Raw genomic sequence first — 24,071 nt, 5'->3', positions numbered from 1 at the left:
CAATCCAGGTTTCCACAGTGGGAACGGGCACATGAGTTTCCCAGGGCTGCTCAATAGGCACCACACACCTGGCCTCACTCAGAGGAGTTCACTTCCCAGCTATGGAGGCTACAATTCTGGAGTCCAGGGGCAGCAGGCCAAGCTCTCTCTGCAGTTGAAGATGGGACCCTTCCCTGCCCCTTCCAGGCTCTGCTGGCCCATGCCCTGCTTGCCTGGTAGCAGCTGAACCCCAGGGTCTGCCCAGGGTCCCTGTGCTCTCCTTCTGCCTGTGGGCTTCTGCTTGTACCCTGTGTCCTCCTGTCATGTCAGCAGTGGCCTTCAGTTGTCCCCCGTGCTCCACGGTGACCTTTCCTTAACCAACTACCTCCAACAGCCCTACGCTGCCATGTCATGTCACATTGTGAGCTACTGAGTGATAGACTCTCACCACATTTTGGGGATGACACAATGAAAGCATGAAGTAGAGTCAACCTAATTTCTCATTTGACACCCATCAGAAAAGTTCTTTAAAAAGAGTTGTGACATTGATAACTGTGCACACTCTCCTTGATGTTGGTTCTCTTCTCCTTACTTTTCCATCTGTCACCAGCATGGCTGATTAGGAGGCCCATAGATGGGAGGAGGACCCAGAATGACATGGTCACACATCTCATATCAGATGGAACAACACCAAATTTACAGAATGGAGCAAACCATGAGGGTGAATGAAATGTCAGCCAGGTAATGGTGACATGTTAGTTCACACCCTCCCCAGATGTTTGTCAGCCAATTTTATTGCTGCAGTGGAAATCAGGGGGAATGTCAAGGTAACTTAAGTTTTCCTCCAACCTGTCTAACAGGTCCTATTGGGGTTTCCAAGAGCTTATACAGATCAAGCTCAGTGTTAAACTTGCTCTATAATCTATATGCTATTAGATTCCTTGGACTATTTATTATGAAACTGAGTGTATATAACCTCAAATTTTGTGGAACAGTGTAACTCATTTTTTCAATAGCTGCAGGTTTCTGAGTTCAGGACCAAAGCAATTAGACACTGGAACCAATCTGCTGGTGACCCATAGCAGGTTGTCAGTTGGTCACCTGAGGATTTATCCTGAGGTTGCCTATTAGCATAATAGTGACCTTTGGACTGACATTGAGCAGCTCTAGCTCAAGTATCCTGCTCCAGGATGACCATTATTAGATGCAGGCTCAGGAGATGCTAGGGAGAGGCCCAGGAACCTGAGCCCTGAAAGCTGAGGATTCTGTTTTTGCCACTCAGGTACTTTGTGTCCTTCTGAGCTGCAGACTCATGGCTGTGGCCACCCCACACACAGGCCAGGAGAGAGAGAGATTCTCATCCAAGGCAAGGAACGGGACCCTGAGAGGACATGATTCTACAGAGTGAGAAGACTCCTGTGGAAAGATCTTTTCCCAAGATCCATTGGAAATTAAGAATCAATTATTGATTTTCAATGTGAGAGAAAGATTTCTTTCTCCCTGTCAGGTTCTTTTGACTTTTGCAAGGACCCAGGGAGATACCATTTCTAGCACTTGTTGATATGATAACATGAGCTACTACAGGAGTCTTGAAGGACCGGAAGCAGGTGGGTTTGTCAGTAGGAAATTTCCTCTCAGTTCTAGTGGGTGTTGGATGATTTTCTTCTCTACCTTAGCTGGCAGAAAGATAAACACCCTGGCCATTCACTCCACAGACATTGCCCTGCACACACTGTCCACTTCTCCATTTTGGGGGGGTTTATCTGTGCTTCCTACTGAACTCTGTGTGTCTTTACTAAATATCTTCACCAGGAGATCCTCTGCTCACTACTACAGGCAGTATGGACTTCATCTACTTAGTTCCCTCCAATGACAGAAGACAATTTATTTATTCCAAGGACAGTCCACACCTGCCATTGGCTCTTTCCACCCAGCTGCACCCACCAGGGCATTTGCATGCTGCTCCCTGGGGAGGGCCTTCCTGCAAAGCTGACACAAAAGCTCAGCTCTAACCTGGCCTTGACTCACCAGGACTCCTCAGCTCAGCTTTTCAAAATGAGGCTCCCTGCTCAGCTCCTGGGGTTGCTGCTGCTCTGGATCCCTGGTGAGGACAGAGGGGATGAGAAGGGAGAAGGGAGAGGGGTGAGCTCAGTGCTTCCTACATATGAGCTCTGTACATGTCAGTTGTGTTGGTGTCACTGCATAGGATGGGGCATGTGATGTTCAGATCCACGAAACTGAGGAAATTCCTAGAAGAAAACCAAGTCATCTCCTGGTGAAGACTGGGACATAGAAAGAGGAGAGGTCAACCTCTAGACAAGCATTGTACACATAAAACTCTATCTTATATGACATTGGGTATTTCTGGATAGAAAAACAAACTATAAACTCAACAATGCACAAATAATTTAACTGAGAAAGGAACAAAAGATAAATAATTAAAATGTTTTATAATATTATGGATAAACTTCATTTCTGTCATTATTTCAGGATCCAGTGGGGGCACTCTGATGTCCCAGACTCCCCTCTCCCTCTCTGTCATCCCTGGAGAGCCAACCTCCATCTCCTGCAGTTCCAGTCAGAGTCTCCTACACAGTGATGGAAACACCTATTTGAGTTGGTACCAGCAGAAGCCAGGCCAGGCTCCAAAGCTTCTGATATATCAAGTTTCCAAACACTTCTCTGGGGTCTCAGACAGGTTCAGTGGCAGTGGGTCAGGGACAGAGTTCACACTGAGAATCAGCAGAATGGAGGCTAAGGATGCTGGGGTGTATTACTGTATTACTGTACCTTGCAAGGTAAACGGTCCCCTCCCACAGTGGTGCAGCCCAGAACAAAAACCTCCCTGCCTGGGTGGCCAAGCTGCCACCTGTGCTGCTGCTCTGGGCAATAGCTCATCACATTGTCTGAGAGGAAGTAGCTGCAGCTGAGGGCTCTGGACCTTGAGTGCCATGGCCTCAGCTCAGTCATCTCCTGTTAAGATCCCACCAACTGCAGAAGCCCTGGCATGGCACCAGCAGAAGGGAGACCCTGGGGAATAAATTTGAAGTGTCCCTGAGGAAAATAAGTCAGTTGAAGAGGTCCTAAGAGCGAAGCAAAAACACAGAGTTCTTCTGTCAAAACAAACACAGGAAATATTTTTTAAATCATTATTATAATTTTCATTATAAATCTAATCTTTGTTTTTTGTTGAGAGCCACAGCCGAAGGGGCCCCAGCAAACTCCCAGCTGATTGGCTCACAGCAGCCCCAGCAAACTTCCAGCTGCCAGCTGATTGGCTCCTCTGTGGTGATGCTCATTGGGCTGTTTCCCCGCCCTTTCAGACCATGGAGCCAAAAGAGTCCCCCAATGAGCAGCTCCGTGGTCTGAAAGGGCGGGGAAACATATTTGAAGTTTGCAGCTGCATTACAACATGTTTTAGATGCCAGGCAAAAAAAAAAAAATGCTACACTTGTGAACAAATAGCACATTTTAAAAGGAATTGCCCCATTGGAGGAGGGTTTAACAAAACTAGGTATCAAAGGAGTAGAATACCAGGTATTTGCCCACGATGCCTTAGAGGGAGACATTGGGCTAATGAATGACATTCTCAAACCACCATAGAGGGTACTCCATTATCAAAAAATGAACAAGGACCAGGTGTCTATCCATGATACTGTGGAGAAAGGCATCGGGCTCCATTGCCAAAAAAACGGTCAGGGGGGCCCAATGCTCCGGGGCCCCTTGACCACAAATATATGGGGCACTGGAGGAACCCAGCAACCCCATCAGGGTAGTGCCCAGGACACATTATTCATTAGATCCCTCACTAGACAAACCAGAGAAAGCGCAGGATTGGACATCTGCGCCTCCGCCAGAGCAGTACTAACTCCAGAGATGGGAATACAAATCATTCCCACAGGGGTAAAAGGACCTCTTCCCAAAGGGACAGTAGGCTTATTATTGGGACGCAGTTCTTGTACTCTAAAAGGACTTATGATAAGTCCTAGGGTAATTGATCCCAATTATGAAGGTGAAATAAAAATTATAGCCAGTTCTCCAAAGGGTATATCAGTAATTTCACCAGGAGATAGAATAGCACAGTTATTAATAATACCCAGCCTAAATGATAAATTTTCCAGTCATACTGTAGAAAGAGGTTCCAGGGGACTAGGCTTCACAGGTGTAGATTAGGCTATGCTTTCTTTAAATTTAGATTCTCGCCCCATGCTAAAACTAAATATTCAAGGACATGAATTTAATGGGCAACTGGATACAGGTGCAGACCTTAGCATCATCTCTTGTCAAGAATGGCCAAAACATTGGCCATTACAACAAGCCACTCAAACGCTTTGAGGCCTAGGATTGGCGACTAATCCTCATAGAAGTACAGTGGTATTAGATTGGAAGGATCCTGAAGGATGTGAAGGAACTATACAGCCATATGTATTGGATCATTTTCCCGTAAATTTATGGGGTCGAGATGTCCTAGATCAATTAGGACTAACATTAACAAATAACATCAATCCAAATGCACCCACTATTATGGCTAGACAAGGTTTTAGGAAATGAAAAAGATTAGGAGAACAAGAACAAGGTATAGGAGCACCAATACAAATAGATCAAGGAACAGGCAGACATGGATTGGATTTTCAGGAGGGGTCACTGATACAATAAAAATTACTTGGAAATCAGAAAGACCAGTATGGGTTCCTCAGTGGCCCCTGAGTAAAGAAAAGATACAAGCAGCCCATGACCTGGTCAAACAAAAATTAGCAGAAGGACATATACAACCTTCTGTATCTCCCCATAATACTCCCATTTTTGTCATCAAAAAGAAATCTGGTAAATGGAGATGGTTGCAAGATTTAAGAGCTATTAATAATGAGATGGTTATTTTGGGACCTACTCAATCGGGGATTCCTCAATTATTTGCTTTGCCAAAAACCTGGTATGTTTTAGTTATAGATATTAAAGATTGTTTTTTTTTTTCAATTCCAATTCATCCTGAGGATAGTCGACGTTTTGCATTTACTATCCCTGCACAGAATCATGAAGGTCCTGATCAGAGATATGAATGGAAAGTACTCCCTCAAGGGATGGCTAACAGCCCAACTATGTGTCAAATTTATGTTAACAAAGTAATCCAGCCACTTAGAAATCAAAATCCTGAACTACAAATATTTCACTATATGGATGATGTATTATTAGCACACAAAGATAAAAACACGTTGCTAGAATGTTATGTCACACTTACAAACTTATTTAAAAATATAATCTAGAGATGGCAATAGATAAAGTACAATTAAATTTTCCAATTAATTATTTAGAAGTTCTGTTATCCTCAACCATGGTCCGTCCACCAAAAATTGAAATATGAGTATATCAATTCAAATCACTTAACGACTTTCAAAAGTTATTAGGAGACATAAATTGGATAAGGCCTTATCTAGGCATACCAACAGGAGAGTTGGGACCTTTATTTGATATCCTAAAAGATCCATCAGATCCAAATTCACCCCAAATGTTAATGCCTGAAGCAAGAAAGACATTAAAAATCATTGAAACATATATGGAAAATATGCATTTGGATAGTATTGATATAATACTATTTATTATTTATTGTACTACCAACAAAAAATATTCCTACAGGAGTATTTTGGCAAGAAGGTCCATTATTATGGATACATTTATCTTATTCTCCTAACACTACTCTTTTTCTTACTGAGGCTGTAGGACAATTGATAGTCAAGGGAATAAAAGCAGCAGAGGGAGTGTATGGAATTTCTCCCATTAAAATTATTACTCCATATACTATGGATCAAATAGATGAGTTAACTAATGAGTTAAATACTTGGGCAATAATCATGTGCAAATCTAATGTTTCCTTTGACAACCACTTACCATCTAATCCTTTATTGTCTTTTTGGTCATTGCATCCTGTAATTTTTCCAAAAATGACAAGAAAAACACCTATCATGAATGCTCCAAATATATTCACTGATGGGTCAAATAATGGTACAGCAGCAGTAGTTACACCTGAGCAAACTTTCACATTTTTAGTACCCAAACAATCAGCTCAAAAGGTAGAACTTAATGCAGTATTACAAGTTTTTGTGATGTTTAAAGATTCTGTATTTAATTTATTTTCTGATACTCAGTATATAGTTAATGCTGTAGTATCCCTTGAAGATGCTGTTAGGATTTCCCCTTCCTCTATTGTTTTCTCTTTGTTTTCCACTATACAAAGTCTAATCTGGGACAGAAAAGATCCATTCTTTATAGGACATATCAGGGCACATACAGGATTGCCTGGAGCCCTTAGTGTGGGCAATGATTTAGCAGATAAAACTACACATGACATACGTATTTTCTCTACACTAGAAGAAGCTACAAATTTTCATAAAAATTTCCATGTAATGCTAATACTTTACAAAAGCATTTTAAAATAACTAAGGAACAAGCTAGACAAATAATGAAACAATGTCAACATTGTGTGACCTTTATACCACAAGTTAATCTTGGAGTCAATCCTAGAGGACTGATACCTAACCATATTTGGCAGATGGACGTCACACACTTGCCAGAATTTGGAAAATTAAAATATTTGCATGTTACAGTTGATACTTCTTCCAGATTTTTGATGGGCTCCCTTCATGCCGGAGAAAAAAAACTAAAGATATTATAGCTCATTGCTTACAAAATTTTGCCACTGTGGGCATTCCAAAACAGTTAAAAACAGATAATGGTCCTAGTTATAATTCTACCTCTTTTAAACAATTTTGCTCATCATTTGGCATTACTCATATAACAAGGCATACTTGAAAGAGCTCATCAAACTATTAAAATGTACTTATTAAAGCAAAAAGAGGGAATTGGGAAGGGGTATATATTCCCCAAAGATAAACTTAAAATAACCCTTTTTACTCTAAACTTTTAAAATTTGGATTCATCAGGGCTTAGTGCTGCGGAAAGGCATATGTGTCCAAAAAATGTACATAAGTCCAAGAAAATTTGGAAGGATATTCTAACAGGACAATGGAAAGGTCCTGACCCAGTAATTATCTGGAGTCAGAGGTCTGCCACAGGGAGAATGGCAGCCGATTTGGATTCCAGAGAGATTACCTAACACAATTTCTACAAACCAAAAAGAAGATGATTTGGCTCAAATCCATAACAGCTGATATCCAGAACTCCAGTTTGGCTATCTTTACATCTGCGACAGAACCAGGATTATTTTTGCAATATCTATTTTATTATTGCCCTTTCCCACATCATGAAATTGTATTTTGTTTTTTGAGCTCATATAGACCTAGGTTAATGTTTTGCTGATCAGTTCTATTTTATGACTATGGAGTTTTTAAACATTGCAATGGAGATTTCACCTGTAAAAAGTTATAAGGCCTTTACTATTATGTTATGTGTTGTATGTATTATATTATGTGTGCACACTTGTGTTTTATGTTGTATGTTTGTATGTACGTATGTCCATATATCATATATGATGAGAGCTCATTAAAAAATGGATCCAAATATTTTTTTTTCTTATTCACATGATTTAAATGGTTTAATTTAAATTGGGTAAACAGCTGTTGAGGATTGTTTTAATATGTGAACAAAGAAAGGAGGTTAACAGATCTGTTTGTTTACATTCACCTTTCCTTTTCATTATATTTAATAATTCTGTTCAGGAAAATGTAAATTGTTCAGAAAATTGTTTTCTTTTAGTGCCTGCTGGAAAGTTACATATTTTTTTCTTTAGCCATTATTGCCAGAATTCCTATCTTCATCCCAGTGCTGGTGAAGACAAAGATAAAACCAATCTACAGCTTCTGTAATAGCTATCACTGAACTGCTTGCAGAACTTGCCTGGACTATGTATCACTTGTATGCATTGTGAACTCTCTGTTGGTGCAGTGACTTGTGGTAGTGTTGTGGTATTTTTGCTGATGGTGTCATCGGTGGTAAAATTTTCCCAAATGGAGCATCAATTGGCTTGAAGTATCCTCCTCCCTTCTGCTTGTGATGGTCATTCAGCTAAAATTTGGGGGCCAACAGAGGTGAGGCAAAGTACCTCACACCCCCCCGGCTGGTACAAAGGCCTATCCAAATATGTATGCTGGACTGGTAGTCAATGACGGGTAAGATCCAATTGCAATGGTACCAACCTAAGACAGGAGGCTGACTCCTTGAGGTCAGCTCATCCAATGACGGGTAAGAACCATATGTAGTATTGGACAACCTAAGGCAGGCATGGTCCCTAAGCCACATACTTGTTATTTAAACAGAGAGGGAGAGATGTTGAGAGCCAAAGCCGAAGGGGCCCCAGCAAACTTCCAGCTGATTGGCTCACAGCGGCCCCATCAAACTTCCAGCTGCCAGCTGATTGGCTCCTCTGTGGTGATGTTCATTGGGCTGTTTCCCCACCCTTTCAGACCATGGAGCTGCTCATTTGGGGACTCTTTTGGCTCCGCCAATGCAACCCAGCCAATCGACCTCAAGAGCAGGAGGAGTGGGGGATTGAGAGGCTCGTGGGAAACCGGTGGTGGCAGTTGGGCTCTGAGGGAATTCCTGAAAAGCTCCTGTGGTGCAGCATGTGTGTTCTAAAAATAAAGATCGTTTCTGCTTGATAAGTGGCTCGTGAACTGTGACCAGCCAGACTGTGGCAGTTTTTCCACAGTAGTTTTAAGAAATATGCATTAGTGGAAATCATCCTGTTATGTTAAGGCATGCACAACAAAAAGATGCAAACGATGACATTAGTAACACCCAGGGGTGCTGAGGGGTAAGGGAGAGTAGTATTTTAAGGAAGTGGAAATCAAATTGTCACCAATTTGTCACGTTAAGGTTTTAGAAATTTAGTATGCTATGATTCACACCAAAATAACCAAAATAAAGGAAGAAAAGCTATTATAGAAACAGAAAAAAGAAATAGGAAGGGAATTGAAACACTGTACTTCCAAAGTAAACTACAGTCAAAGGAGGTTGTAATGGAGATTCAGGGAGCAAAAAGACGTGAGGCAGAGAGAAAGCAAAGAATGGCAAAGGGAAGTTGCTCCCTGTTTGTAATTTTGCTGAATGTAAATAGATAAACATCTAAACAAAATGTGTAGATTGGCAAATGAATTGAAATTGTATATGTACATGTCCATCTAGTAACCTCATCTTAGGTCTTAGAACAAGCAGAACTTGATGGTAAAAACATGAAAAAAAGATCATATGCAAATAGTGAGCTGAAACCATAGTCATGCTATTATCAGAAATACATAATTTTGTCAAATTTGATTAGAGAAACAAAGGAGAAAATTATACAATGATAATGGGGTCCATTCTCCAAGATGATAAATGTTACAAACATACGTACACCAAAAAAAAAATCAAGGCTCCAAAACACATTTTAATACAGTGACACTTTTGAGGGACAAACAGACCAAAATACAGTAACAGAAGGGACCCAACTATTGTACTTTCAATAGTCCCTGGGACAACCAGACAGAGGACAATTCAGGAGACAGAGACCTGCAACAATGCCACCCACCTAACAGACATGTAGGAGGATTCCACCAACAAGGGCACATTACATGATTGCTCAAGTGCACGTGGAATGGTCTCCAAGATCCTGTATGTTAGGCCACAAAACAAATCTTAAGATAGTAGAATAAAACAGACATTATTAGTTTATGTATATTTGTGACTGCAGGACCAATATGATTGTACAACATGTACATTCAGAAAAATGAGAAATTATATTCCACCAATTTATGATATATCAAAGTGTATAAATGCATTCTACAGTCATGTATTACTAAAACAAATAAAAATAATTTAATAAACATCTCAATAAATTTATAAAGATTTAGAATATAGAAGATGCATATTATCTCCTCTGATGACAATGGTATGAAGTTCACAAATTAACAGCTGAAAGTGAACTGAAAAATTCATAAATATGAGGAAAGATAATGCAATCATATAAGAACTGGGTCAAAGTGTATGTTTTAGTGAGCTCATTGTCTCTGTGACTAAAAAAAACAGACATGAACAATTTTGGGTTATTTTGGCTCATGATTAAGAGGTTCATTGTCAACTGGCTCTAAGCTCTGTGCCCAAGAGGCAGGACATCATGGTGGAGGACGTGGCAAAGAGAAGCAGCTTATAATGTTTCAACCAGGAGGGGAATGGGGAGAAAGAGGAAGGTGCCACCAGAGCACGCCCCCAGTGGCCCACCCCCTCTAGCCCTGCTTCACCTGCTTTCAGTTATCACTGACCCAGTCCATTCAGACTAAAATGAACTGATGATGTCACAGCTCTTGTAACTTGAATATTTTATCTCTGATGATTTCTGAGTTAACAGAGGCTTTTGGGAGATATTTCACATCCAAATCAATCCACTCCTGTCCTCGAAAATCTCATGTCCATATCACAATGCAAAGTTCATTTAGTCCATCTTCGAGAATCCCACAGTCTTCCCAATTTCAGCATTACCTTAAAGTCCAAGTTCAAAGTCTCTGAGATCCAAGGAAAACTCAGGGTGGTGAGCCCCTGTAACAGTCTAAAGCAAGTTACATATGTCCATCATCCAGTGGCTGAATGTCAACATTCCCATTTCAAAGGGGAGGAACAGGACCACAGCAAGAAGGGATGGTGCCAAAGCTGGACTGTAAAATCCAGTTGGGCAAACCCACCCTGCAGCCCCTATCCAGCACCTGGGCATGTGGCACAGTGAAGTTCTGTCCAAAGGGTTGACACAGGGCTCTGCCCCTGTGGACTTGCTGGCTGCAGCCCACATGGCCTCCCTTTCCACTTGTTTCTGCTGGATTCAGAGTTTACCTCAGCAGATGTCCCTGCTGTTGGCATCTCTGAGTCCCAGGGTCTCCACTGCAACGCCACCTCCATTCTCACCTCTCCACACCTGTCTTCTCAGGGGCTGTTGCAGGGATTCAACCCTGATGCATCCCGCCTGGTCTTCAGGGCCTCCTTTGAAATTTCAGTGGAACCTCAGATATTCCATTCTCTGAGTGCCTGGGTGGTTGAGCACAGGAAACTACTTTCTAGGACACCCCAAGCAAGCAAGGTGTCCCATGATCTCTTCTCAAAGAAATTCAACTTTTACACCCTTGAGCCTGACATGGGTGTGACCTTTCCATTTCCTGAGATGTTCCCAAGCCAGTTTTTCTATTGTTCATGGGCACAGCACTTGTGATCCCCTGTGCTGAGCACCTGCTGTGCAGACCCAAGATCTTAGCCAGGAACTGAGCTCCTGACCCACGAAACTAATGTCTTCCACCTCCTGCTCCTGCCCAAGTTCATGGTTTAGATAAAAAGCCACCCCACCTGCTCCCTGTGAGGGTGTCAGATTTCCTGTGTGTATGTGGTGATCTGGGACTCCTTTAAGGGCAGATGCAGTGTGGGAAGCTGGGCATCCTGGGGCTGCAGGGGCAGGTCCCTTCCCTTCCTCAGCACCCTGAAGAGGCTGGGAGGAAGAGCCAAGTGTGACAGTGGAGGATGGAGCTTGGGCACCTCTGGGACACTCTGCACTGCTACTCAGCTTCCTCTGCTGCCCTGGTCCATCTGCTGAGCATGGAAGCTCTTCCTGGGAGCCCTGGGAGACCCTCAGCAGCTCTGGAAGGGTTTTGCATGGGAAGCATGAGGCTGGATTGGCCTCTCTAGACTAGGAGCCCTCAGCCTCCTGCACCTTTAAAACCACCTCCCTCAGAGTCTTTCAGGCCCCTTCTCTTCTCTGGCAAAACCCCAGCTTTTGCATATCCTGAGTTACTCACCAAGAAGCCAGCTCCCTCAAGACTAGTATGTTTTCTGAATCCCTGATGCAGTGTTGGTCTTCTATACTTAACTAGTTGAACAACTAACTGAGAAGAGGGATCATTTGAGTTTCCTACAGAATCTACCCTAGTGATGGATGGAGGAGGATCATTTTCATGAATCTGGGAATCCACACCCCAAAATATCCCAAGTTGCTATGCGTCAACACTGCCACTAGATGGCGAAGAAACCCCATAAAGAACCCAGTCTAGGAGTCTAACCTCAGAGGCCCTGGGAAAGCATCAGAGATCCCTTTCTATGAGGGGCCCTCAGGCTTGGGAACTGTGCCCAGTGCCCAGGCTCATGGCCACTGGGGCTCTGTGGACAGTGGGCCAAGTCTCCTCACAGGCAAGTTCCTGAATATCTTCTATTTTGCTTTATAACCTATGATCATCACAACCTGAGAAAAATGTCCTTCTCTGAGGACTCATGGAGTGGGGTTAGAACTAAAGGTCAGCAGTGGGCCTGGATGAGTGAGAGGACATGGCCACAGCTCTGAAGATGGTGCAGCCACGTGTGCAGTGGGTGAGTTGTCCTCATAAATTACCATGAGGGGAAAAAACTCACTGCAGGCTCCACTGTAGTGTGGAGCAGACACTGGGGACATCACATGGAGAAGGGGAAGGGGGGAAGGAGAAGCAGCAGTGTCAGTGCTGCCCTCAGGCTGTCCCCAGGGTGCTAAGCAATGTGTGGTCACTGCTCAATCCACAGGGGCTCAGGTGGCCTGAGTACACCAGGAGCCCCCACAGGAGGCAACACTGCTAGAGAGGGAGCCCATCTGAGGAGGATCAGCTGCTCCAGACATGGGAACAGTGGCTCTGAGCCTGTACTCTCATGGACAGGCCTTCACTCCAGCACTCCAGGCCCATAGCCCTGCAGAGTTGTTCCAGGTCCTGAAAGATGGGCAGGAACACAGATCCTCACCAGGAGGCTAGAATTCCAGGAAAGACAACTGTGAAAGATATGGGGACCCCACTCTCTTCACCCTCTGTGTGTACTGAACCCAGGGCCTGTGTCTGCAGGGCAGGGCCTCCACCTCGGAGCAGCATCCCCAGGTCAGTGTCTGTCTCCTTGAGGGACATTTGGATTGTTCCCAGGTATTCAACCACTCAAACATGCCACAGTGGTCAGTGTTGAGTGTACAGGTCTCAGCTCTGGATACCTCTGAAGGGTGAGTTTGTGTGCTAATAACCCGTGGATCCAGAAAAACTCCCATTTGTATCCCATCAGCAGACCATGCAAGACAAAGGTCATTCCACCAGGAACAACTGTCACCACCAGTAGAGGGTCACTCTCCCCAATACTGGTCCACGCCAGATTCTTCTTAAAAATCTGTCCTCAAATTCATGTCAAAATAATATTTTATCTTATTTGTTATTTTTATAATTTATAATGGCTTTTCATATATTTATTGTATATTTTAATTTTTCTTCTGTGATTTGTGCATTCTTGATCATGATCCATTCTCTTTGATTTGTTTATTTTTATTATTGATTTGAGGTGCTCTTTGTGAACTATTGGTGCAGTCCTTTTTCTATATAATGAACTATGTCCTGTTAGGGCACTACTTGTGTTTATCTCCTTTTAGTGTATCTTAAAATGCTAAAATTTAACCTTTTAATATACTATATTATCTGTATTTTTTTATTTTTTTGTACTGAGGATTGAACCTTATGGATGACTACAGAGCAACATCTGCTGCCCTTTTTATTTTTTATTTTGAGACAGAGCTTTGCTAAATTGTAGAGGCTGATCTTGAACTTCTGATCCTCCTCCTCAGGCTTACATGTTGCTATGTGACAGGTGTACATCACTGCACTTGGCTTATTACTGTATTTTTTCATTGACATTTTTAGTTGTAGGTGGACACAATATCTTTATTTTATTTTTATATGATGCTGAGAATCAAACCCAGTGTTCACGCATGCTAGGAAAGTCCTCTACCACTGAGCCACAACAACAGCATGTGTCATTGTAGTTTTAAAAAGTGGTTAAGCTGTTATTATCTACAGTTAACATAATATGCATTTACTTCATGCCATGGGTTAAAAAATATAAGTGAATAATATGTTGATTTAGTAATCATATCTTACATGCCAAAAGACACTTTATACATGTGTATGACATGTGCTCCTTATCTTTCTAACCATCATGGACTCTGGTTCTGACAAGACTTTGAGACAGAAAGTTTTTTCACCTTCCTCTTGGTGTCAGTCCCCAGGACCATGGAGCATGTGCTGAGCTCAGCTGCCCCACAGAGCCAGGCCCAGGACTGAGCTCCTCATCTTGGACTCTCACCTTGGCTGGGGGCTCAGAGCTCCACTCAGCACCTAAAACTGTGGAGGGATTTCCCCCCTGGCTCCCCTGTCTGGCAGCTCATGCTCAGGGCTCTGCTTCTCCAGGCCCTCAGCCCAACTGCCCAGGAGAGCTGCTTCCTCCCAGCCCAGGGCCACAGCCCAGCCCTCAGGCAGTTCCAGCCTGAGCTAGTCCTGTGGGAGCCCCTGTTCCAGCCTCTCCCAGTTAGTCCAGTGCCTGAGTCTGCTATGCATGTAAATGCAGGGCCCCACTCCTACCATGGTAAACCAAGATGAACACCTGAAACCAGAGTCTGCAGTCATTGTCATCCTGAGGTCTGATTCACTGAGCACATGCTCTGTCCTGCTGTGTGTGGTAAGGACAGGAGAGCCTCTTCCAGTCCAGAACAGGAGCAGGGGTTAGAGGGCACCTGCCACTAGCTCAGAGATGAGACACAAGAGGGTAAAGGAACAGGCAGCTCTGGGCATAATATTGACCCTTGGGATGAGGGAATGTGGAGGGATTTGCTCTGTGTTCCTCCCTGGAGTGGCTGGGGACACATGAAGCTTAGAGCCCCTGCAGGAGCCAGCAGCAGAGGCACAGCTCCCAGCAGGCCCAGGCCATGTGCTCTGTCTGCTTCCTTGTGAGCTGGACTCCTCCAGGGCTCAGGCTGTGCTAAGGCAGCTGCTGGAGCTGGAGGAAGAAGCAGAGGATTGCGAAGTCATCAGGTTGATGCCACTAGTCATCCCCCATGCTGATGGGCCATGGGAATGCGATGAAGTGGCAGCAAAGGGGGCTGATATGGGGGTCCCCAAACTGAACCAGGACCACTGAGTCCCTGGTATGAAGACATCCAGGGGGATCTCCAAGGTCACATTCATCAAGAAAACTTGGTATTATCTTTGTGCTCCTACAGGACCTTGCCCAATATAAATGCATTTCTGCTCTAGAGCTGTTCCAAATGCTTTTGAATAAATCCAAGTTCTTCCAATGCATTTTTTTATTTAAAAAAATTATTCACATCCACATAATTTCAAATGAAATCCAAGGTATCCTCCTACCAGGAACATGCAAGAGCATATTAATGGCCTGATGTTTTCCTCTGTAACACTTCAGTACGTATTCTCTACAAAAAACTTCTCCTACTAATCCTCATATTAGGTATGAAATACTTTGCTCAATCCAGACCTTAAGTCTTCTTCAACATATGACAGTTGTTCTGAAAATATCCTTAGTAACAAAATGTCACCAGACAGAAACAGACTCTCTAAAAGGCAAATTGGCTCTGCCCTGGTCTGACCTGGAACACATGAAGACACTTGGTCAGTGTTGAGGGACTGAGAGAAGCCAGCCCTGCAGCTGGGCTCATGCCTGCTCAGCCTGCCCAGCCCAGCTGATTTGCATGTGTCCACAGCACAGCCCACTGCCCTGAGGACTTCTTAAGAGGCTGCTCACACCCTGTGCAGGAGTCAGTCCCCTTCAGGACACAGCATGGCCATGAGGACCCCTACTCATATCCTGGGACTCCTGCTGCTCTGCATTCCAGGTAAGGAGGGACAGTACTGGGGGTTTACTAATCACAGTGTGGTCAGTGCCCCCTGGATACTCAGGAAAGTCCTCTTGGAACATCACTACTTACAAGGATATTTCTTTTTATGTTTCCAATGGCAGGTGTCAGATGTGATATCATGATGACCCAGTCTCCATCCTCCTTGCCTGTGTCTCGTGGAGACAGAGTCACCATCACCTGCAGAGCTAGTCAGGGCATTAGCAGTAGTTTACACTGGTATCAGCAGAAACCAGGACAACCTCCTAAGCTCCTCATCAGATATGCAAACACTTTGCAATCTGGAGTCCCCTCAAGGTTCAGTGGCAGTGGATCTGGGACAGATTTCACTCTCACCATCAGCAGCCTGGAGCCTGAAGATGTTGCCACTTATTACTGTCAACAGAGTAGCAGTTTGCCACACACAGTGATACAGGCCATGACAAAAACCTACCAAGGAGCAGAAGTGTGAGGCTGGGCTGCCCCAGCTGCTACTCCTGCTGCCTCCACCTGCTGAGGGCACTGGTCAGGGGCACCAGGGTCTGAAGGACATTGGGGAGTTTGGTGAAAGGGCTCAGGGAGCTTCCTTCAACCCTCATTCTCTTTTATCCTCCTCAGCCCCAGAGGCACCAACCTGACAATGCATCTACTGATTGATTTGGGGACATATCAGTTCACCTGATGGTGAAATTATGGTCTCAGTCACAGAATTCAACAGAGTTTTAAGAATGTAAGTGGATTTTCCCATAAATATTGGCTGAAGTGCTCATAATATCCAGGGTGTGATTGATGTAGAAGGAGAGGAGAAGCTGTCCCTCCCTCCACAATACCTGCAGGCTCAACCTGGTCCCAGGAAGATATTCAGTGGACTAAAGTGAGACTCAGCCACAACTGTGGACATGAGAGCTGTTCTCCATGTGATCCTCACCCCTGTCCTCCTGATATAGTCCAAGGGTTCTGCAGATGCTGAGGCAGGGAAAAGGGCCACTGCCTGTGACAGCAAAGTGCTGGAGACCTGGGTTTCACTGAAATGACAGGCATTGAACTTGCACACCTTCTATGGACAGCACCATGTCCTTGAATTAGCTCCTGCAGTTACCAGGGACAAAGCTCCATGGAAGCAGGAAACACATACAGTGGACATGGTACTGTTGTAATGGAAATTGGGGAAGGGAAGGGTCAATCGTTTGCCTGAGCCCACAGGACTATGAATGAGAGGGTGATACCACATAGGATGGAGAGCCCTGGGGTACAGGGTGGCCCTCATGACAAGCGCTTGCTCCTTATGGATTGTGTGGGGTGAGCAGTCAAGAAGGTTCCTGGTGAGTGGGACTCAGTGGCCAGGTCCCCCTGGGGGTGTGTTCATGATTTCAGCAAACATTGAAGGATACAGAAGAGGCTTTTGCTGGTTGTGTCCAGTAGCTGTTAACTGATGACTACCTCATCTCCCCTGCATCCTGCACCTTGATAATTAAATTGATGACATCTCACAATTTCCATTAATCACACCCCACAGATCATGACTGGAAGAGGTCACAAAACATCTGCTTCAAACAAAGATTCACCCAATTGCTTGGCCTCCAAGCAACATGACTCTATGGTCCCTCCACTGCCTCCTAGAGCGTGTTGACTAGCAAAATATTGTGTGGCATCTGAACTTCAGATGCGGTGCTGGATCCCAATTCCTGGGTGGCTAACATCTCACTAGGAATCATTTACAAATGTAACCACAGTCCTTCAGAGTGCAGGTCCTTCTACGGGTTCTTCTATGGACAGCACCATGTCCTTGAATTAGCTCCTGCAGTGAGGTAATTCAAAAGTCACAGGTGATTTTTCTATCTAAACAAGCACAACAGTAGCAGAATGTGTTTCAAATGTGCAAGATAGTACACGGCACTCTAAAACCACCAGATGGACAGGAAAACCACAGGGTGCCTCTCCACACATGGTCACACAAGGGTGTCAGTGCACAGCAGGGATGGCAGACAGCCCTCAATGGTGTCCCTGGAAATCAGAGTTCAGAAGGACCCTGGGGTTGTAGCTGTCACCACTTCACCACCCCCTGTCACACTCAAACATTTGGGGAGTCATTTAATCTCCTATCACTGCCTGTTGTTCCAGTAGACTCTCTGTCTACAGGGCAATGAGCACCCAGGAAAGACTCAGAGTACTTAATGGTAATTGGTGAAAACCAACACTTCTAACACAGCCAGGGAGGAGCAGCAGCTATGTGGGTCTGAGCAGATGCCTCACTGGGTAACTGCACTTGAGAGATGTAGTGAAGAACTAGGAACGAGGACTAGGTCCCTGGAGTTTGGACTGTTCTGTCCCCTCCTACTCTGAGTTCACACTTGTCAATCCTCACTCCCCACATGGCTGTCGTATGTGGGTCATAACCCTGTTCTCCTGCATGTCCTGGCCCTTGGCCTGCCTCTGACTCCACCCCTTGGATTCTCATGGGAGAGTCAAAGGTGGTGCCTGGTGATCTTTAGAGACCAAGAAGGAGAGCAGCAGGTGTTCAGGGCTGAACGTGTGGCCGACAGGGTCCACTGTGAGCAGAGTCCCTGCATCATGTCAGCTGTGACCTGCTGAGGCACCCCTGTTTCTCCAGACAGAAAGTGGCCACCATCAGCTATGAATGGGTTTGTCCTGTGTCCATGCAGTCACTGAGCCAGCTGTTCTGTGACCTGTGGGGAAAACACAATGGAGAAACTGCCCATGCCCAGCTCTGGACCAAAAACTTCTGTCCTCTTGGGGCCCAGAACAACTGCCCATGTGTATTAACCTGCTTCTACCTGTAACCAGAGCCCCTCAGGTCACCCAGTGTCCTCAGCAATGGAAAGGTTAATGTTGACACAGAGGCACACAGGAGCAGGTCATGAACTCCATGATGCTCATGCTCAGTCCCTCTGAGTGGAGTAGCATCCATAGTCTAGGAAAGAGATGCCAACTTTTAATATCCAAGCTAACTGCTTCAAAACTTAATGTCCAATGGGTAGGGTGGCTCATGCCTATAAGCCCATCTACCTTAGAGTCTAAGGGAGGAAGAGTCCAGGTTTAAGGCCACCCCAGGAAAATTATAGGAACACTCTATATAAATAAAATAAAAAGGCACACTCATACATTGCTGGTGGGACTGCAAATTGGTACAACCACTATGGAAAGTAGTATGGAGATTCCTCAGAAAACTGGGAATGGAGCCACCATTTGACCCAAAAGTCTTTTGGTTTATACCCAAAAGACTTAAAATCAGCATGCTACAGTGATGCAGCTGCATCGATGTTTATAGCAGCTCAATTCAAAACAGCTAGCCTATGGAACCAACCTAGGTGTCCCTTAATAGATAAATGGAAAAATAAAATGTAGTATGTATACTCAATGGAATATTACTCAGCTTTAAAGAAGAGTAAAATTATGGCATTTGCCAGTAAATGGTTGGAGTTGGAGAATATCATGCTAAGTGAAATAAGCCAATTAAAAAAAAAAAAAAGGCTGAACGTTTTCTCTAATCTTCATAGTTCAGGGCCAGAGCCTGCAGCTCTGGGGCAGCCCCTCCTGAGCTCAGCCTGGCTGAGCCCTTGCCCAGCCTCTCCCATCTACAGCTATGGGCCAGGCTACATGGGCGGTGACCACACAGATTCCATTTTACCCTGAGGTTCCACCTCCTATAAGAAATGCTTCTCCCATGGGAACTCCAGCCTCCGTGCCCATCCACAGTGGCTGGTACAGCAGTTTGGCAACACAAAATGTCAATTCTTATACAATGTAAAGTTGTTTTGTCTGTGGTCCCCACGTTTACTGGGCCATGCGTCCTGTCAGAGAATGGTCTTCTAGATGTTGGTGACTGAGATCCAAACAGAGATGGGCAAGGCAATGCTGTTGACAACCTGTTTTGACAGATTACCAGGCCTTGGAGGAAACAAGGTGGGTGAATTAGGAACAATTCCCATTTGGAAGAGGTATGGTCAGATATTAAAAAATGGTGAGAATTTATATTAAGTCCTTTCCAAATAAATGATCATCTAAAGGTCATTACTGACCAGGGATGGCCAATAACTAGCATGAACCAACAAAGGTTCTACATAGTCATCTATTGCCCCATTTAGGCTCATCAACCAATGTCAAGGAGGTCCCTCCCTGGACTCCTACAATATCAGTCTCTTTTCACCCAGTTCATGTGACCACTGGCACCTTAAGGCATCCAACTCACCAAGAGGGCTGGACACTGTTGACCCTCATTATTCTATTCATGAGAGCAGTCTGACACCCAACATCCACCTGACCACAGTGGGCCTGGCCGACACTGGAAGGCTGGGAAGGTTCTAGTCTGTGCCTTTGGATTCAGTCCTGTGTCAGCCAGAAACATGTGGAGATGCCCAAGAGCTTTCATGGGTGCTATAATTCTTACAAAATACACCATTCAACAAGCAACTCATTTACAGAAAAATAATCAACCTAGTGCACTTGACCATGATATTATCATAAACACAGGTGCAGTGGTGTTAACAGAAGAGAAACCCACACAAATCAAGCTATGCTGGTCCTGGGCCCCCAGGACCACTCCCCTGGTGTGGAGAAGGCTCAGAGGCACTGACCCTGTGTGATTCTGTTTCTCTCAGACATCCGAATATTCACTCTCCAGAATCACGGGGTCATCCCCACCCTCTCTATTGTGCCCATGGAGCATCTTGAGATCTTCTGTCTGCTCACTTTGGTTTTCTAGTCAAAAGTTATTGACCCAGAGGTTTTTCATCATCATTCTTCCATTAAACTGAGTGAAATAATGAACACATGGTCATGATATCCCATAGAACAAGGCACTAATTGTGAAGAAAGTGTTCCATTTTTGAGGCTAGGACTATAGATCCTGGTGATCAATGGCTAATAGTAATCTATCTATACATTTTAAGAAAGTGACTGGAAAATGTGTCAATTCTGGAAGAGCTTCAGGAGTGGTCCTCCTAATGACATTGCCACTAGTGACAGCTGGTAGGACAGTTGAGCATGTGTCAGCATGTGGTCATGCTCAGCATTTTACACCACTCTCCCAGGGAAGCCTCATGTGGATACCTTTGACCAGATTCAGTCACAGGTTCTGAAGTAACAAGGGAGTGTTATGAATCCATCGATATATTTTTAAATAATGTGCCAAGTGTGAAAAAATTACAGAACTTAAAATAGATGCCACATTCCCAAAACTATGGGTGAGTTTAAGAATCTGTAAGGCAATACTTGCTCAAATGGAGAAAAATACTATTATTCTTAGGGCTGTGGCACTGAATGAGAAGGTGAATGGGAGGTGGTAAAGGTCAAGTCTTGTTCAGCACACAACCATGGCCCTCGTTGGCTGCAGTGGGCACACTGCTGGGGTTGGGCTTAACATAGACAACTAGATGGAATCTCTTCTCTTTCTCAGAGAGAATACCAAATGTCACAGACCCTGCCTGGCCCTCAAGTTTGTACTTTCCCACTGCAGGCCTCAAGGAAATATGATCTCTCCTGCACTCTCCAGGAGCCCAGTGACTCAAGGGTCAGTGAAGCTCCTGTCCTAATGTGCTTATCTCACATCACACAATCCTAGTCCACCCAGTGGGGCAGGGGAAAGTTCCCACCAGGTGACCCTTCCCACAAGATCAACCTGGGGTGAGTCCAGAGAGCATTGTCACTCAGGAGGGACCTTGTGGACAAGATGGATAAGAAGTTGACCAGGAGGCAAAGCTGAACTGGGAAGATAAACTGACATACAGGAGCCTAAGGCCATGTCCCAGACACACACAGAGAGATGGTCAGTGCAGAATCACAGGAGAGGAGGCCCTACAAGGACTTGGCATCTTATCACTTTTGCCACCCCAGAATTAGCAAATGCCCACAAGAGAAACCCAGCCTGCTATTGAGGACTCACCCGTGTCAATCAACCTCTCAGCTCAAGGCAACTCCCAAAGCCCAGTCAGGTCCTCTTCCCTAGGGAAGGCTCTCTGCCAGGGCCACACCAGAGTGCTGGGGACACTCAAGATGTTAAAGAGGAAACACAAAAATCAATGAACTTCAGCTCACCTAAAAGGTCCAATCTGTCTCAGGAGTTGTAGTTCTCCTTTTCCTTTCTTCCAAGTGTGACAAGCTTGAGTATAAAGTGGTTATTTTATGGTTATTTTCTTCTGTCCTTAGTGCAGTGATTTTGATGGTCTGCTGAGGCCTGCTACATCCTAAGTGAAAGTGGAAGTTCATTTTGTAAACTGAATATAATGTATGGGTTCCAGCTTTGTTACTGAGTTTTAAACATCTAGATCTAGAGACAGCAAAACTTGTATCCTACATGGACAGAAATGGTGAAAATAAAGAGAAGCCTAAAAAAAATGATGATAGTTGAAGCCGAGCTCACATGACTGACAGGAAGGGGCTCCATATTGCAGGGTAGGGGCAGGGCCATGATGCTTCATTTCATCTGTTTCAAACTGTGTTCTACTAACTACAGTGATCCATGAACAAGTGTTTTAATATTTTATAACAGAAATTTTTAAAAAATTGAACTAAATGAACAAATTATCCTACTTAGGAAAATATACTGTGCTTAAGGTTTAGATTCCAACTTAATATATTCCATCAAGAATACAACTAAAATTAAAATAATTTGTTAGTGTAATGTAAAGAAAATATTGCATAGTAGTTAGAAAACTCAATCCTTCAAATTTAAAAGAATGGTCTCATTAAATATTTTTTTTTAAATTTAAATCAATTTCACCAATGAATTGTTTTTTTAATTCATGACAAGGTTAGAGTAACACTATTTAAATAAGGATTTCTGGGAATTTTCTTCCCTATTGAAACATAAAAACCCCTGAGGGAAGAGGCAGGATAGAGAACAAAGGACTCAATTTCCTGATCCCTCCCGTGGCCCAGGAGGAATAGAGCAGCACTTACCTTGTGACTTTCTACCTCCGCTGTGGGCTGCCTGGTGGACTGCTCTCTCTATCACATGACTCAGAACTCAGACAGGGACAAGTGCAGGGCTCAGGGCTCAGGTGAGGGAATTGTGGACAGCAGTGATGGGTGTCAGTGTGTGTGAGCAATGCATGAAGGAAAAGGGATCAGTAAATACACAGTGCAGCCAGGCCCTAAGGAAGCTTCCATAGGATCCTCTGTATAACCAGCTCATTTATAAACAGCCATGGATTCTGGGGAAATTGGGAGGGTAAGCACATACTCAGACACCTGCATTCCCAGGAAAGATCAAAGCCTTTTCCCAGGAAGTTACCAGTCCTCAGAGCAAGCCCTGATCATCAGTGAAGGGGTTCCACATTAGAATTCAAAGACTGGGGCAGGTGAATGTTTAATTCAAAGTCTGCAGTTCAACAAAAGATGGCAAGCCACACAAAGGAGCAGATAAACATGAGCCATACAAAGAATAAAGAATCTTTAGAAACCACCCCAGAAGAAAAAGACATCAGAGTGACAGGAAATCACCTTTTCAATGTCTTCCTTACAGAGGCAACTTGGATACTGGGGATGCCACTGTACATCACTATTGCCACGGCATGGGGCAGACTGTGTGCCTGTTCATTAGCATCTTGTGAAAGAAGAAATTGTGCTGATGGTGCTTTTAGAACTGTGCTGTCTCACATGGAGCACACTAGCCACAGTGACTCTACAAACTTAGATTCAGTTAAATTTTACAATGAACATTTCCTTGGCACTTGGTTCTTTCTCATGCTTCATCTCATAGGCCATGTGTGACTAACAGCTGCCACAGGGGACAACTCAGATGCAGATCTCTTCATCATGGCAGGAGATTCTGTTGGCCAGTGTTGGTCTAAAAGATTCACAATTTATTTCATGGTGCTGCAGCTTAAAACACAAACCTTCCCAGTCACTGGGTGGCCTCAGGTCCTTGCCAAGTTGGTGGCCTAGAATAGGCTCTGGATGGCTCCTGGGATGATGGGAATGGGGCTGCATGGACAGATCTAGACCAGGAGAACAGGATTCCAGCCACCTCTGACAGTATGCCCTGCAGCCCTCAGCTGCCTTTGTAAATCCACACCTGTGACATCTCACCTGGATCACAGTGTCCAGATGTGCCCTACTGTCCTAGACTATTTTCTTTAATGAATATGAAATTATCTGTTTGTCTTGTGCCCTCAAGTTGGTGTCTACATCAGAGGAGGGATCATTTTCTGTTCTATACGGAATCCCTCTGGTGACTGATGGAATAGAATGAGCTCCATCAGGAAGACGAAGGGACTCCATGAAGCCTCCTTGGTATCATTTCTGATCCTGTAAAATGCAATAACAATCATCAACCAATAGGTGTCAGAACAGACCACAATTTGCAAAGGGAAGCTTGATCTTGGAAATGCTAGGTAAGTAATAGAGTGATACTGTCCTTTACCTACAGGGAGATCCCCAGGCTTGAATGAGGATGCTGGGTGGCCAGGAGCATGTGGAGGACCTGCCTGGG

At 44.3% G+C, this 24,071-nt stretch overlaps 1 long non-coding RNA gene across 1 annotated transcript in view; it reads left to right on the top strand.

The window, feature by feature from the left end:
* The first annotated feature begins 1,985 nt into the window (after positions 1-1,985).
* The window catches only part of LOC125618858, a 124,194-nt gene continuing 102,108 nt past the window's right edge, over positions 1,986-24,071 (top strand). The window contains exon 1 of the long non-coding RNA XR_007350245.1: positions 1,986-2,083. This is a non-coding gene — a long non-coding RNA (uncharacterized LOC125618858). The remainder of the gene's footprint in view (positions 2,084-24,071) is intronic.

The sequence above is a fragment of the Marmota marmota genome, unplaced genomic scaffold, assembly GCF_001458135.2.
Source record: "Marmota marmota marmota unplaced genomic scaffold, marMar, whole genome shotgun sequence".
NCBI classification, from domain to species: Eukaryota; Metazoa; Chordata; class Mammalia; order Rodentia; family Sciuridae; genus Marmota; species Marmota marmota.
The sequence above is the reverse complement of the archived record's forward strand: the minus strand, read 5'-3'. Positions and strand labels throughout refer to the sequence as shown.